The sequence below is a fragment of the Aphis gossypii genome, chromosome 1 (genome assembly GCF_020184175.1).
Source record: "Aphis gossypii isolate Hap1 chromosome 1, ASM2018417v2, whole genome shotgun sequence".
Lineage (NCBI taxonomy): Eukaryota > Metazoa > Arthropoda > Insecta > Hemiptera > Aphididae > Aphis > Aphis gossypii.
In genome coordinates this window covers 66459182-66476052 of record NC_065530.1, presented here as the reverse complement: position 1 = coordinate 66476052, position 16871 = coordinate 66459182, and the positions used below count along the sequence as shown (strand labels likewise).

Below are 16871 nucleotides of genomic sequence, written 5' to 3'. Positions count from 1 at the left end.
AAAAATAATTTTAAAATATTCATATTATGCATAAGGTTGTATTTTTTTGTGCACACTTATCTATTTTAAACCACATTTATAATATTAGTTATGTTATACCATGTTATTATTATATTATCAAATATGGCTTCACAATAAAATATGTATAATACTTATTATACAAGCAGTGTAGTGCTGATTTTCTGCTTTTGTATAATAATTTTTAAAAGTCAGAATTCAAAGGTCGATAATAACACAATGGTCGATTCTGATGGATATTCTTAACTTATTGTCTTAAACCAACATCGAATTTCGAGTCCAAAAATAACTTAATATATTTTAATGTATACACTTGCGACTTGCATATCGTTTAAAGGGAGTTTTATGGAAATCGCAGTTATATTATTTCGAATACATTTACACGAAACGTATTTTAATTGATAGACTAATGAATAACGATCCTTAGCCACATCGATACTATAGTTTATTGCCAAAAACGGTTTTACGTTTTCCTACACAATAATTATTAAAGCATTCATCGCGGTCGAAGTTTTTAATATTATTTCGCATTATAAAAGTTTACACGTACAGCTCGAACACTGTGATATTATTATTTGTGGGTACAAATCCACTCAGCCTACAGAAAAAAAACCTTCATACTCGTAAAAGGCACATTACTTCGCGTGACAGACGTTGATGTTCTAGCGGCCGTCGTTCAATGATAAAAGATAATTCAGAGAAAAAAAAAAATCCCTATTAAATTAGTCTGGTTGTCTGATGACGACTGGTAGATTGTATAATATACGGCCGAAATGGCAAGGGGAAATCATAAAAATTATTTAACGTTGTAATAAATTCTTGGCAGCTATTTATGAGATATTTAACGTCCTTATACATATATATATATATATTATATATGTATACATGAGCTGGTATTTATTGAAACAAAAGAATACTATACACAGTACAATATAATACGGAAAAAAACGAAGTGGGCATTGACAGAAAAAATTCAAAGGATGCTAGGGTTTTTATTATAAGCCTTCGGTAATAATGCGGGGAAAAAGGAAATTAAAATTAGGGAGTCGACATACAATTTTACGTCTCGTTCTGATAACGCTTTGAACCGCATGCGGACTTTGAATAGTATACGTAATTGTAAATTCAAGCGTCTGTTAAACCCATTTAAATACAAGTGCAACAAATCCCTTTTCACAAGGTCCTCCTGCAGGAGACAGGACAACATCAAAGTGTATTTTTATTTTTAAATACCCCTAGAGCCGTAATTAAAATGTACATGTTTTTCCATTAATATGCATTTTAATTTTAATTAAGTAAACAACCGAATAAAAAAACCAAACGATATGATCGCGTTATATGTATTGTTGTAACGATGTAGTACGACCAAGTTTGAGAAATAACAGTCAAACACGTGATTTTTTTTTTTTATATACACACATTTTATAAAAATAAACGGTTTGACTCGGCCCCGCAAAAAGTAAAGAGAAACAGTGTTTACTAATTGGCCACTCAATTAAACTTTACCGAGGGTGGCCGTTATCTTTTTTTAAGAATAAAACATACGTTGTTTTGACAATGGTACTCACGTTCCTGTTGAGTTTACGTTTTAATTATGTACATAACTGATTTATAATATTATATTGTATGCAAAAAAAAAAATTTTACTGAAACCCATTTTCTCATCTTATTGTCATAGTTACGTTTTAACTGTTCCGGCGACTAAGATTTAAATCATTTTATTAAATTGTATTAAATTATACGTCATATATTATCATCATAGTAAGCTTATCATCATAATATAATTTACTTTTTTACTGAGTCATAAATTAGCTAAATAAATTGGTTTTTCACAACATGACAATTTTAAATATATATATATATATATATGTGTATATGACGTAGGTATCAAGTTTAATAAGCAAACGTTTAACAGAAAAATTGAGATATTTTTTAATATCTAATGTCTGTTTTTTGGTAATCAACGAAAATCCAATTTTACTTATTTTGCTGTATCGAAGTCATTGACCATTGTATGATTTAAAATCTTTATTATTGTTTCTTGATAGTACTATACAACGCATTATATACAAACATATTATATATTTTATTTTGGAATTTAATAAGTAGAAATAAAATTAGACGTATGATGAAAATGTATACAAAAAACGATGACTGGAAAATTTGAACTAGAAACAACGGAAATTGATGGAAAATGAAAAAAATGTACTGTACCGAGTATAATATATTATATATTATATAGTATATTTGTATTTTTTTGTATTGTACAAGTTAACAATATTTTGTGGACAAAACGCATTTCTAACATAAAATAGATTTAAAATACAATATAATATAATTTCATATAAGACTATCAAAATCTACGAATCAAAAACGTATCATTTTCTTCTATAAAACAATGTTTTAATTAATTGTATATTCAATACCACCTATGCGTTATAGTTGTAACGATGTACATGATCTTTCGTAAAAACTAAAATAAGAGTTTTATTTTTTTTTTTAACAAAATATGCGTAGTACAAATTAATTAAATTTAAAATGTAAAAATACTTTTAAGTAAACTATTAAATGTATTGTTATCATGCGTTCAGATTTATAAAATTCTGCAACTATAAAACATTTCGTTTGGACTTTTACACACATTATAGGTACACCAAATAGGCACCTTTATAATATTATATTTATCACATATACGTGATTTATGACTTAAAAGAATATTGCGTATGTCATTTGACACACGTGATTTGTTGCGGTGTGGCACCTCCCCCCCGTCCACCTGAAATTTGGGCTAGATTAAATGCAGTACATTAGTTTTCAATAAACACGTGTATCGGTCATTTGACCTTTTTGTGTACAGCGTTTCACTTTTAAACCGGCGATGGAAGCTCTCCGTCCGGTTTAAACAGGCGTCTCAAAGGCAGTCAGGAGATCGGAACAAATATAAAAATAAAATTCCGAACAAAAAAAGGGACAAACAACAAATCCATTTCTCCTCATTTCTTCTTCTTTTTTTTCGGTTTTCTGTGTTCTCGTTTCGTAGATTGACGTTTTTGTTTCTTAACGATTTTACCTGGAGGCATTAAACGAGATGTCAGTGCCAGAGCTCACTATATATACTACTCTGGGAAAACATCCGAGAAATTGTATTTTGTTTGTTTTGTCCAGCTGTTCAATTAAAAACATCTACGATGCCTTTTATGTATACTGCGCATACCTCTATAAGACTGCCGTAATTTACTCTACGAATACTTTTTAATAAAATTATTTTTATTTTGCGATATCGTAGGATGGGAGAAGTAAGTTTATTATGACTTTTGCAAGAGGGTATTATTGTGTAAGCGACACAATGTCAGTTGAAAGCGAGTGGTTTCGTTACAACTTAAAACATTTTTAAAAATATTACGACCTAATCGAGTTTCAGTTTGTTTACGTGTGCGTGCTATTTCCTTAAATATTTTGTTTGCGCTTTTCTATTCATGAAAAACTATTATATAGCTTTATACAATATAATATATTACTGCTCTTATTATGATGTGATGAACGTACCAAATTTAAATGTGCAAAAGTTAGCTTTTCGATTAATTCAATTTTCTTCTTCAGCTATAGTACATATACGCAGCTACTTCTATTATAATATTTTTTAGAAGAAAGGAGTGAAAAGACAAAAATATATTGTTTTTTAAAAAGTGAAAAATATATTCATTATAATTTTGATTAAATCGTCTATCACTTTAACAGCCGATGAGGTGACAGTGCTTATTGGAAAGAAAAATGCAATATAGCTTTTTTAAATTACGAGTATAATAGAAGTTTATTAATTATTATAATTGTTTTACCACTTAATTACGAGTATATTATCGAAGAAATATTTCACATTATTATTAAACAATTTCATAATATTTACAGAAACAAAAAACAATGTCAAGATTAAGTGTTTTCTACAAATAAAGTTGATCATTTTAATATATTAAAATATATTAATATCTAGATAATAATATGTGTGTATGGAAATCAAGTAATTGAAAATATTGTCGGTTGTCCGAACTTGAAACGTCATTCGTCTAAGGGATTAATTGTAGTTTGGGGTGGTAAATTTTTTTTCGCCCTGCAGGTCAGTTGAGGTAATGGGATGACAGTCGTAAATGGGATGTCCCGCGAATGGTCGTCGGCGCGTTGACTCGCAAGTGCAAAGGCTGACCTGTGTCGTATTTTTGTTTGTATACAATATAATGTATATGTATAATGTTTTACAAAAAAATACTGAAAAAAGCTCTCTAAATCCATAGAGTGTATTATTCTTTGGACGTGACTTTATATTTATAATTCGTATTAATACCAACGTAGAATGATATTATTATTGTAAAACCGTTGTCACCACCCATTTCCGTCTGCTGCAATAAAAACCTTTTTAATGTGTAACACGCGACACTCGAAGTGTTAAATAAAAAGTACGAAATTATTTATTTATTTTTTTTTTTTTGAATGCACGACACCTAGCCTAACAGGTACTCACCTATACCAATAAATGAATCGTTATTGCAATTCTTGTTTTACTTGGAAGTTGGAAGGATATTAGCTTTGAATTTAAACAATGTTAATTTTCTTCATTTTCCTCGTTTCTGCTTTTATGTTAAATCTATTTATTCAAAATTGTCATAAAATTCAAAATAACTTTAACGCTATGAACTATAATACACTTCGTCATAACTATTTAATATAAAAGTCAGCCAATGCAGTTGACGAATAAACAGTATAATTCGATATAAACGGTAGATTAATACCATAGGTATCATATATCGTCACTAATTTATATAATATAATATCACTATAATGCGTATATTAATAGTCGTCACATGTCACGTCATATTCCAGACAAGGAAATGCACTTGCACTATGCACACGCGAATTAGCATACTGCATAATACAGTATACATATAATATTATTATGATACTTGCAGTTTTGCATAAATTAATCCATTACAAACAAGTAATTAATATCGCTGGCGGCGGTGGTTCACAAAATATATTTATAAACACGCGTATATGATATTCATGATCGTTATTACGATGATATCGAATTGGATTGCAAAGTCGGGACGCAGGAGAAGACGACAGCTGTGGATCGAGGGTGGTAGTAAGAGTAGTAGAAAAAATGTATATATATTAATGTACACAGATGAGTACTCGATTCAAAAGTTTTCGGGTAGACGTCGATCAACTACAAAAGTTTCCACCGGACCGTCATGCGCGCGGGGAACGACGACGGCGATGATGAAGACCCGCGAAGGCTTTTGGACCGTATTTGCCACGACGACTGCAGCAGCGGTCCGCGCTCGTCCATCCCTTAGCATTTGCACCCTCTCGCCGGCCGTTCTCCGCCATTACGTCGACATTATTCAAAGTCGTAAACCGCCGGGTGCCGCGGAAACCATTAATGAATAAAGTGTCATAACTCGAGTTTGGCCCGCCGCCCGTGATAAATAGACCGACCATCCGACCGAAGCGATATTCTTCGAAGTCGTCGTCGCGAGGTTGAATACCGTTTTACTTGTCACCGACAGATATAAACGTCGTCGTCGTCGTCGTATTGCGAGAAGTCGTCTTTTCATTTTTTCTCTTATTTTTTTTCTCCTCATCACCCTCCCACCAACACTACTGCGCGTTTTCTTAGAATCTGCACCGTTCACCTCGACCGCGGCCAATTTTTAGTCCCACCGTACATTATATGGTTATCTCGGCGTTAAGTACATTTTCGTATCTTATATTATTATATAATATACGTACTCGGCAGGTAAATTCGCATCGTGACCAATCGGCTTACACAACTACTACAGTGGTACGAGGTTAGTCGAGAAACATCTTAGAAAATATATAAGAAATTTTTTAAACTGTTCAGCCAGCGCAGAAATTGATCTGTCCGTATAATAAAATATTATATTATATAGGTATACGCACGGAGGACGAGTGACTCTGTGATGTTATATAAACGTCGTTGTTGTGTATTTACTATGATTATTATTATTTTCTCGTGACGTCCATTTTCCTTTAATTGGTATATCGCGTATTATATTTTAATACTATAAAGGGTGGTGCTGAAAGTCCTGGCCAAACTTTGGCATAACAATTTATACGCGATTTATTGCAGAAAACCTCTTTGTCGTTTTGTGATTGTTTGTTTGTTTTTTATTATTTTATTTTAATTAGAAACTTTCTATTCTGCAGTAGTTCCATATTATATATGTATATCGTATATACAATTTTTTTCACCCACTTACAATTTTAAATAAATTAGTTGTACGGGATGAAGATTCTAATTAATAAAATGAACAATATTAGTAAAAGAGAATAACCCTTGCTCGTTTTATTTGTCCCTAAACTTTGTAAAAAATGGTATCTCGAAGACGAAACGGAATTTATTATCAAAAATATAATATTATGGTGATTAACTGTTAAATACGTTTTTGTCTATAACTGTTACGGTTTGTGTGTAAATGTCCTGTATCGATTACGCGGTTCTTCGACGAAAAATGTCTATACTCGTAGTCGACATGATGATGCACGTCGTGCAAACGAAGTGAAGATGTACGAATAGAAAATTTGCGTTTGTGCGGAAGGAAATAAACATTTTTTATCATCACTAAGCTGTTATAAATTTAGGGGGAGGGAATGTGTGTAAATACAATTTCGGAAAACCTGTTCATCACACCTCTTGAACTCGCGCTTCGCAATATAACGCCACGGCGCGTATTATAATATTATATTATGATGATATTATTATTATAATAAGTTCCATGTATACATTAAACGCAATATAATATAAATATTATTATAAACATACTACGCGAGACAAACTCGCGGCAGTTACAGAGCACCCCCCGAGCGGTGCGCCATTAATAACTACGAGCGGTTGTCAGTTACACACCGGTAATTAATGTAGAGTTGTACCGCGGTCGTCTGGCTGGCGGGCGGCGGGCAGACGTATACGCGTACGTCGAGGCGGTCGTGCCGACGACGGGCTCAAACAACCTCGCGCGCCAAGTCGTCCCATAGTCGCCGGTTGAAGTATATACCATATACGCATATTATATGTACAACAGAGTGTGTGTAATATTATCCCGTATATGGGTTTAATCCTGCACATCATAATAGTATAACGTGAATCGGCATCGGTACGTTATGCTGGCACTACAATACTCGTCTATGACACCAGCAGTTTACCGTGAATTCGCCAGATTTCGTCGGAATCGTATATGAACTAGCGATAATACGATTTAGCAAAATCTAACGATTTTTTTTTTTTTGACTCTAGCCCCATACGGCGTGGATATGCTGGAATTTTTCAAACGTGAGATCGCAATTTCGTTTTACTTCAAAAATAAAAATGTTATTTAGGTAATTATAACTTCCATATATATTATATAAATACATATTACATTAGATTATAAGTAAACATGTTTTTACAAGTGTCCTGCTTACCCTACCATAGATAATATATTACAGGTTAAACGTGGCGTTCGGTACTGCATTGCCGTGGTGTTCTTCAGCTGCTGCGTAATATAATATAATATGCTCGGCGAGCTTCGAGTCCAGACCATAATATTATATTAAATAATATCGTGTATATTATCGACTTGCCCGCGACGCGTTAACGTATCGCGGATGTAGTTAAACTTTTAAACATAAAAACTCTAATACACGTCATATTATACCATCGCAGTAATAAACTAACCCTCATCGTTCAAAATTCTCTGACCACCAAAGTCGACTGGTGTTTCGTAAACCCGCGCCCGAGAAGTCAGCGAACCATAATAATAGTATTATACGCATAACGTATTAACTTGTGAATGTTAACATTATTGTTTATTGGGCGATACTCGACCACAAAAATCGTTTTAATTGTAAAATAAATACGATTCAAAATATTGCATTTTTGATGGCATACATACAGTCCGGTATCGGCGTTTGTGCTTACTCTTTTCATAATTCGTATATGAACCGTTTTATATAAGAAATATTATAACATATTTTATTTCGTATTTTAGTTTTTAAATCTATCGTAATAGATACAATCGAATAGACAAAGTCCTAAAATCACGATCTGTATTTTCAATCCACCGTCTGATAAAATTCATGTGCACAAAATACGTTCAAAATATTTGCGTTGTGTATTATATTATTATTCGAAAACCCACAGGCTTTGGAAATGATTGTTTTTATATACATTTATGGTATTGAATAGTGAAAGAAGCACTGAATGCACTGCTGTTATGGTGGTTCATCAAATACTTATTTATTGTTTTTATAATTTCTGTTATATTTAAAACACATCAGTGTAGGACTAAAACATTCAAGTAAAAAGGACCGACGTTTTTTGAAAACCGTCTCTGAAAAACGAAAGCAAAAATATTTTATGAAAAACGATCTTGTTTCATTTCTGTGAATTATACTGCAGTAGCTCAGGTACATGTATATTGTATATATAGATATATATTTATATACTTGTATATAGGTACTAATAATAATCTATGTGAAACCTTTTTTTCCACCCACCACTCTTAGCATGCCACAAATGAGTAGCTGATAAAACGCGTTATTTATAATGTATACAAGCGTGCTTTAATTAATTAACTGCCCCCTGTTTTCTAGTATAATGAAAAGCCTCTCGTCCGAAGTTAAGTAATTAACAAAAAGTATCCCGGCTCATTAGTCAAATAAACCTGACATCTGTACATTTCACACGGTTATATGTTTTATATAATATAATATGTAGCGATTTTTTTACATTATTTTATACAGCAGCAGCATCAATTATAATGAAAGAAAATGAGTAATATTTTTAATTTATATCACGTTAAAAAAAAAAAAAACAAGTCTTCGCATATTATACTATTTAAGATATTTTAAGCGAAGCGATGAATGTATTGATTTAAAAAAAAAACCGCTAGTGGGAAGGGATATGGAAAATGGGAATATCCCACTAATTCATTTTTGTTGTAATTTAAAAATAAATAACTGTAGATACGATATTTTTATTAAATATTTGTATAAGTATAGATATGAAATAATTTTCAAAGCAGTTAATGTTTGTTAACTAATAGACATTTAAAATGTTCAACTCTTAGTATCTTAGTTATTTTCGATTTATATTGATACAGTTTATGTTTGCGAGTAATATATCTTGAAATTAAATACAACGTTCCTGAGAAGTTGATCTAACAGAAATTAAAACAACACCAAAATACGTAATCATTTTATAGATTTTTTTAACTAAGTGATTCATCGAATTAATATAAATTAATATTTTATTTTTTTTATTTTATAGTAATCTATCACAAAAAAATAATTCCACCATTTTATAGGGCCTATATTATAGGTATATAATTATTTTCTATATAAGAGGAAAGGTTTTAAGTGTTTAAACTAATATCATGGTACCCATACACAATGAATATACTAGTATTCTGTATTCAAACCATTCTACGGTACATTGACTTACAAGCTAGAAACAGCTGGTAATATTACATATGAAATAATAATATAATTATTATAAATGCATAATATAATATTTATGATATTTTTGGAAAAAGTTAACTCATCCTACTTCATCTTACTAAGGGTAATATTAAAAATGATATATATACAATATTATTATTCATAGAAATAGTAATAGACACCATCTCAACTAAGAACCATATCTGTATGTATTAATTCAATGGTTTATAATTAAATTACTTACTCAATGCCAAATTACATTCAAAACCTAATATTAACAGAGCATTTTTTCTGTAAATTTTTTTTTAATACTTCAGAGAATATTTTTTCCACGTACTCGTTGTTTTAATTATTAAAGTTATTTTAAGAATGCATAATAACATTTTTGCTATACTCTTGTAAGTTATATACTTATATCCAACAATCTAATGATGTTTCAAATATTATTTAAAATTATTTTCAACAAAATGTTCAGGTTTATTATCTATATGGTTTTTTATTTTAGAAAATTTTGAAAGTAAAATATATTTAATACAACGTAATAACTTCTAATTTATTCTTTTAATGTATAGTTTCGGTTATTTGCATTTATGTTTGTCGATTATAAGCAATATTTTCCAAAAACGCTTTTGTTTAACTAGATAAATAATTAAATATATCTTCTACTGAGATAGTTTTCAAGTTTTTCCAATTTTATACAGGTACCTATAGTTATATTTATTTTAAGACATTCGACAATTTTGAATTACATGTTATAAATTTTTGATTTGTTGTGTGTGTAAACAAACCTTGACCTAAACACATAATTTACTGTTCAATTTCAGTGTTACGAAAATAGCCACAAAACTGTTGTAAATGTTAGGTCATCTGAAATATTTTAGACACATAGCGATCAGTTTGCCCCCCTCCCTCACAAATCACTCAGCGAGTAAGCGACCACTGCAGTGAAATCCCCGAGGTAATATGGTGGAAAGCATACAACTTTTTACCGATATTATGTAAAACATTTTAAATGGAAAAACACACACACACACATATAGCTACGCGTACGTAATATAATAATAATAAATCTTTTTAGCGCCAAAAAAATAGTGCGGTAAACGATTTATAAACTTTGAACGCGTTGTGCACGACGCGTGTGTAAATAGATTTTTACGGGACAGTGTGTGAACAAGATATTCAGTCAAGATAGGAAACTTCAATGCACATAATATACACACGTACACTCACACACACGCGGGGCTTATCGCCAGAAACTAATCCTCCTCAATTTAATGTTGGCTTGTGCCTGGCTATTTATTACATTGTCCGTACACGTGGAATGACTGCAATAATATACATACCACTAGCACAAGCGCACCTCAGTAAGTTTGGAGGTTACCTAAAAAACATTTTATCACTTTACGGTCTGCAAATATAATTGAAATGAAAAAAATTACGATGACAATGATTATGATTATTATGATGATAACAATAATAGTAACGGTGATTTTATTTTATTTTATTCGGAGTGTACAATATAAACATACATAACATATATAATATGGTTAATATATGTTGTTCTCGGGAAAAAAATGTGTAAATCGACTAGGCGTAGAAAAGATTGAGTGCACATTTCACCTTCGGGCTTGCCTGCAGTTGGCAAAAACACGGAATGACCATTAAAACGAAATAACGTCATCGCCCAAATCACTTTTATCCATAAAACGGCAATCCCATAAAAAAAAAAATATAATCAAACACTACTAATTTTCTTTCTCTCTCTCACTCACTCTCTTTTATCTCTCGTTTTTATTGAGTGGTATTGGCTCATTCTAAATTAAAAACATTAAATCAAGCTGAATTTGGATATACATATTGTTATAATAATTTGTTATTTCATACTGTCATATATTTGAATTGTATTTTTAACCAATAAAAAACAATAATAACTAAAAGTCAGAGGCATTTCATATGCGAATAGCTTAGATGTAAAATTGTAAAATGTAATAACTTAATTAAATTAATTAATTAAAATATATTTTTCTTGTTGAAAATCCAATTATCTATGTCTACGGTTGAATTATGCCGACACACATTATTAGTACCTTTAATACTTTCAACATTAATTCTATTCATTTACTGTTATTATTTAATAATAATTTATAACACACAGGTGCAGAGTATTCATCTAATGAACTATTTTGAATTTTCACTCATTCAGACTTATATAATACACGTCTAAAATAAACAGAATCAATATAATTTTTGACTCAAAAAAAATAATTTATTGGTCAGACTAATCATTGTTGACAGAGACCTAGCTAATAATCGATTCTTTACTTTACTATCAATATAATAAACATCTATGTTTGTGTTATATTATTAATACATGTATCGTATAATTTCAAAGACAATTTTTTTAATGTAATACAGCATTGTGTTTCAAGATCGGGGTGTACCTATTTTGCTTATACATTGTGCTAACTAAAAAAAAAAGAGACAGTAACTAGGGTGACTCTTCTAACCTCGGCTCGAAATTGTGGCATACTATTATTATTGAATAGGAATTAAAGAAAAAGTTGAATTAAATTAAAGATGTTATTATAATGACATTCAATATTTTTATTTTTTTAAATTATTGATAATTGTATTAATCTTTGTTATAAAAGTCGTGATACTACAGTGAAAACCAAAATCATATTCAGTTAATGTAATTACCTACCTACGTGATAATAATTTGAAACTTCCAATGTTTCTAAATAAACACAATCTTGAGACTATTATATAGTTTTCCTAGTTCAGAAACTTAAATTTCATCGAAAATCACTGTATACGAGAACAGATAAGCTCAATTGTCCTACGATAATACTCCTATCTTAGTACTATATAGCTACTCAAATAATAAAGCCGATTATAACGCAATCGATGGATTGTTGATATTATATCAAACGAAATCAGTTACAATATTAGATATTCTACTAGGTTAGATCCATATTTGAGTTATAAATTATAATTAATAGTTAGCTATAATGAGATAGTTTATAATGTGTATACTGTTTATACAGTCTTATATAATATTATCAAGCATACCTTACGAATATATATACATTATACAATTTATTTATATAGTACACATATTATTTAGTTAATATAATTATTATATAAATAATATTATAAGCCTATATACATGACAAACTTATTAATTATTACATACATATTGTATAGTATATAGTAAGCATATTTTTTAACACTTGACACAACCCGTTTACAAAATTTACGTATGTGGCAGTTTGAAAAGTTTTCTCAAAAACCACAAGTCAATCTAAATAAAATGCATGTTTGTTTGGTTTTTATTTTATTTATTTTTTGTTATTTAGTGTCATACACATGCGATCCCGCGAGAGCAATTGAAAAAAGCTCCATTCGTGTGTTGCATCGGCAAGAGGGGCATACAGTGGCAACGCTGCAAAATAGTTGGAGGGGGAAGAAAAAAAAAGCGCAATATAATTTGCTGTAATGTCAAAACGAACAAAATTATCTTCTGATACTTTCTAGGCACTTTGTTGCAGTACCCGCCCATCTACTCGCCGTCTCTCTCGCACACTCCGTCCAACTACCCCGTAGAATATTATAATACGCGCGTTTGTGTATATATATATATTTATGCAAAGGTCGCGGAGAGGTGTGGGCGGGCGAGTCGTAACGACTTTTGAAACTTTGAATCGTTTCTGTCATGCACAACGCCAAACTGTTTAAATTCTCACGGGCACCGCACGGCCCGTGCCTGGTGTTCTCTCGTGCACCATTCACATACGCGTTGATATTTATATATGTAGGTTTGGTGCCGAGACGCAGAAAAAAAAAATTAAATCGTTTTTCTTTCTTTTTAACGTTTTCCTACACTCTCCCTCACCCTCACTCACCACGAAAGATATGATATTGCGTGCAGTGTACACTGCGTACTATTCGACCGTCTTTGCGCAAACGTACAACACAAAATTTAATCCCATCCAATTCATCCAGAAACGGTTTCGCGGCCTTGCGATGTATGCATATATTAATATGTATAATATCCCATCCCCTACCATGTGTAAAAGAATGACGAGAAACCGGCAAGATTATATCGCGCCAGCCATGTCTGAACAATCGTTGTCCTAAAAAGGGACCGAATCGAACGGCGGAGAGAGCAGTAAAATAAGAATTACGATTTTATTATACCGTCTCTACGCGCACGTATATTATATTACGTTTATATATATTATATAAACTGCAATATGCATGCAATTGCGGGTTTACCGAAACATTCTCGTCGGCCACTAATAGAAAAAAATAAGGGAATTTTCTTATTTTGAGCGTCAGGGGGGGTGCTGGAGTCGGGGTGTGAAAAAGGTGCGAACAAATGAATAATATAACTACGGAGTGGAGCATTTGAAAAGTGGCTTGAATAATGTACCGATATATCTCCATGTGCCCGCGTATACATACTGTAACGGGCGTAGACACGTCGGCGGGCTTTCAGGGGTGTATTTCGGTATCTCGATGGTTTTAGATTATATTATATTATTGAATTCGAAAAAAAAATTGAAAGTCAGTCTTGAAGTTCGGAACCAAGATACTTTCCGACCAAAAATAAGTTATCGATCCTTATGTCAGAGTGACAGCAACGGTTTATGGACGTGTGCTCTTCGTAATAATATAATGATAATATAGACGTCAATAATAATGACCGCGAAGGACGTTTTACAAAATGTTAATAATTATGCGATATTTCATGGAAAATTATTTATTTGTAGACAGCCAGACAGGATTTCTCAGAACACTGGTCTTCCACAAACCAAATTAGTTTAGAACAGAACACGGTTTTGATTTGATCACCGAAGAACAGCACGGGACCGGCTGATACTCAGGATAATATATGATCAAGATTTAGGTAGAACAATGTTATAACGAGTAGGTAATAAATAGTTTTGAAATACGTATTACTAATAACAAATCTCAGGAAAAAAACTTAAATGTTAGGTATATTATCTTAGAGAATTTCACCGTTCATACTCACTTAGGTTTATAAGTTCAGAGTTAATCTCATCATTGCTGTAGGTCGATGTGATAGATATTGTGTTAATAATCCAATGTTTAACAAATGTGAAAAATGTATGAAAAACAGTTATGAGCAAAAGAGACGAATGGATATAAACAAGACACTATTTACTGCTAAACAGAGTTTATTCATTTCAATATTTTATTCTACGTAAGTTGTGAGTATTTTCTTAATTTAGTATATTTTAATTCCAGTAAATAAAACTTATAAGGAATCTTTTATTAAAACTGTTAACGCCTTAATAATTTAAATTGGAAATATCAGGAATTCTTAACTATAAAATAATTTGCAATATTTTAAGAAATATTATTAAAGTTAAAACTTAAAATCATTATAAAAAAAATTGTGATGACTCTATTTTTGAAATTTTAATAAATATTTATAAGTAACTTAATTTAAAGATTTTATACCTAAAATTAATTTTAACAAAACAAATCGAAAAATTATTAAAATTAATTCATGTCTTGAAAATTCCAGTGTATTATAAAGTTATATCAAATTAGTTCTCTCAAAAAATAATATTACAAAATAATCCTATTTGCCCTTAGATTTTTTTCATTAGCTATTTTTAATTGTTCAAATGAGTAATTGTTCCAAAACATGATATTAGACACATCACAAAAACACATTATTATAAAATCAATACTTTCCTCATTCAGAATCAAAACCTAAGACACTTCAATTAAATCAATAGTATTTAATATTTATACTCTCGTAATGATGTTATTTGAATTAACTTACTATTATTTATTTATAATTTTGGGTTGATAATTCATTAATTGTGTTATTATAATTTAATTATACTTCAATATTAGTTCATTTTCAAATTCAAGTAATTTGAAAGTTTCGAATCTTGACCAAATTCAAAAAAATACTAGAAAAAGAATCTACTCGCTTATTACATCAGACACTACTAATACTTATACAGCTACTCATTCCTAATAACTTATTATAGTTATATATGTTTAGGTACGTTACCCTCAATTGTCTGATTTTTTCACTCAATATTTAGTATTTATACTTGAACTTGGCTTAAGTTTCAACCGAGAAAAATTTGACTCTTTTGGTTCTATAGGTAACGTCAGAATCTCAAAAACGATCAAAGTTAACAAGTTCCTACAGAAATTGAATATTAAATATTTGCTCAAAAATAAGTGCAAAGATCTGACTAGCGTTAGGGTACTGTATATTTCATCTTATCTACAGATTGCTATTATAAAAATAATGCCAAATCATTATGTAACGCATTTATTTCCAAAAAAAAAAAAATAAACTTAATATACCTACTTAGTTATTACTACTAGTTATTACTAGTTATTATTAGAGACAACAGTTATTAGGTATATTTTATACCTTCTGTTATTATATATGTAATATATTACGTATATATAATTATACATAAATATATAATAATGTTCTCACTAAGGTTTCTTTGAAGAAGAAGCCCTTCATATAATATACGATGGTACTTAGAGTTATTTGCCAAGCATCATTTTTTTTATGTGAATCCCTATAAAATACTTATATATTTTTATTATATACCATCAAGTAAATAATATGAATAGGTATGTATTGTTCAGAACTTTTTGTACACTATGACGGCAATAAATACTTTAATAAGTGAAACACACATAGCATATGTTTCAAATAAAAATAAAATATATACTCGATAATAATTGTTATAAAAATAAATATAAATAAGAGTAAACATTTTTGTAGTTAATAATAATTTTTATTAAAATGGACTTAAAGAATTATTATTTGTATTTACCTATACTCGTATAATAAATTATTTTCATATTGATTATTCATGATTGAGATACAGTCATGTTAGTTTATGTCTGGACGTTTCATATACATAGTCTAGGTTTTAGACTTCAAATAAAGATAATAACATGATGTATCATAATATATACAATCTACTTTTTTATTTTAGAATTTACAATAACAGATTCTTAAATTAAGGGAATTTTCCACTAGTATGTTTATTACTTTTCTTGTTCATAATATCAACGTTACCTACTATAAACCATAACTTATATATTTGTTTAAGCCATTTTAATAACAATCATCAATTTTTTTTTACAAGATTTTAATTTTGAAAAAGCACTCTGCTTATAGTCTGATTAGGCAGTAGGTAACTAATAATTATTTCCGACACTACACGTACACATTATTTATTACGCCACTTCGAAAAGTTTATTAATAGAAAAAAATATTATTAAATTTGTGAAGGCGTCAACCGTTAATATTTTAAAGAATTTGAAGTATTCTATTCATT

General features: G+C 30.2%; 1 protein-coding gene across 2 annotated transcripts in view; it reads right to left on the bottom strand.

Annotated features, from left to right (window-relative positions):
- LOC114132859 (heterogeneous nuclear ribonucleoprotein C-like 3) overlaps positions 1 to 16871 on the bottom strand; it is a 111455-nt gene that overhangs the window by 31504 nt on the left and 63080 nt on the right. The gene's annotated exons all lie outside the window — the stretch shown is intronic.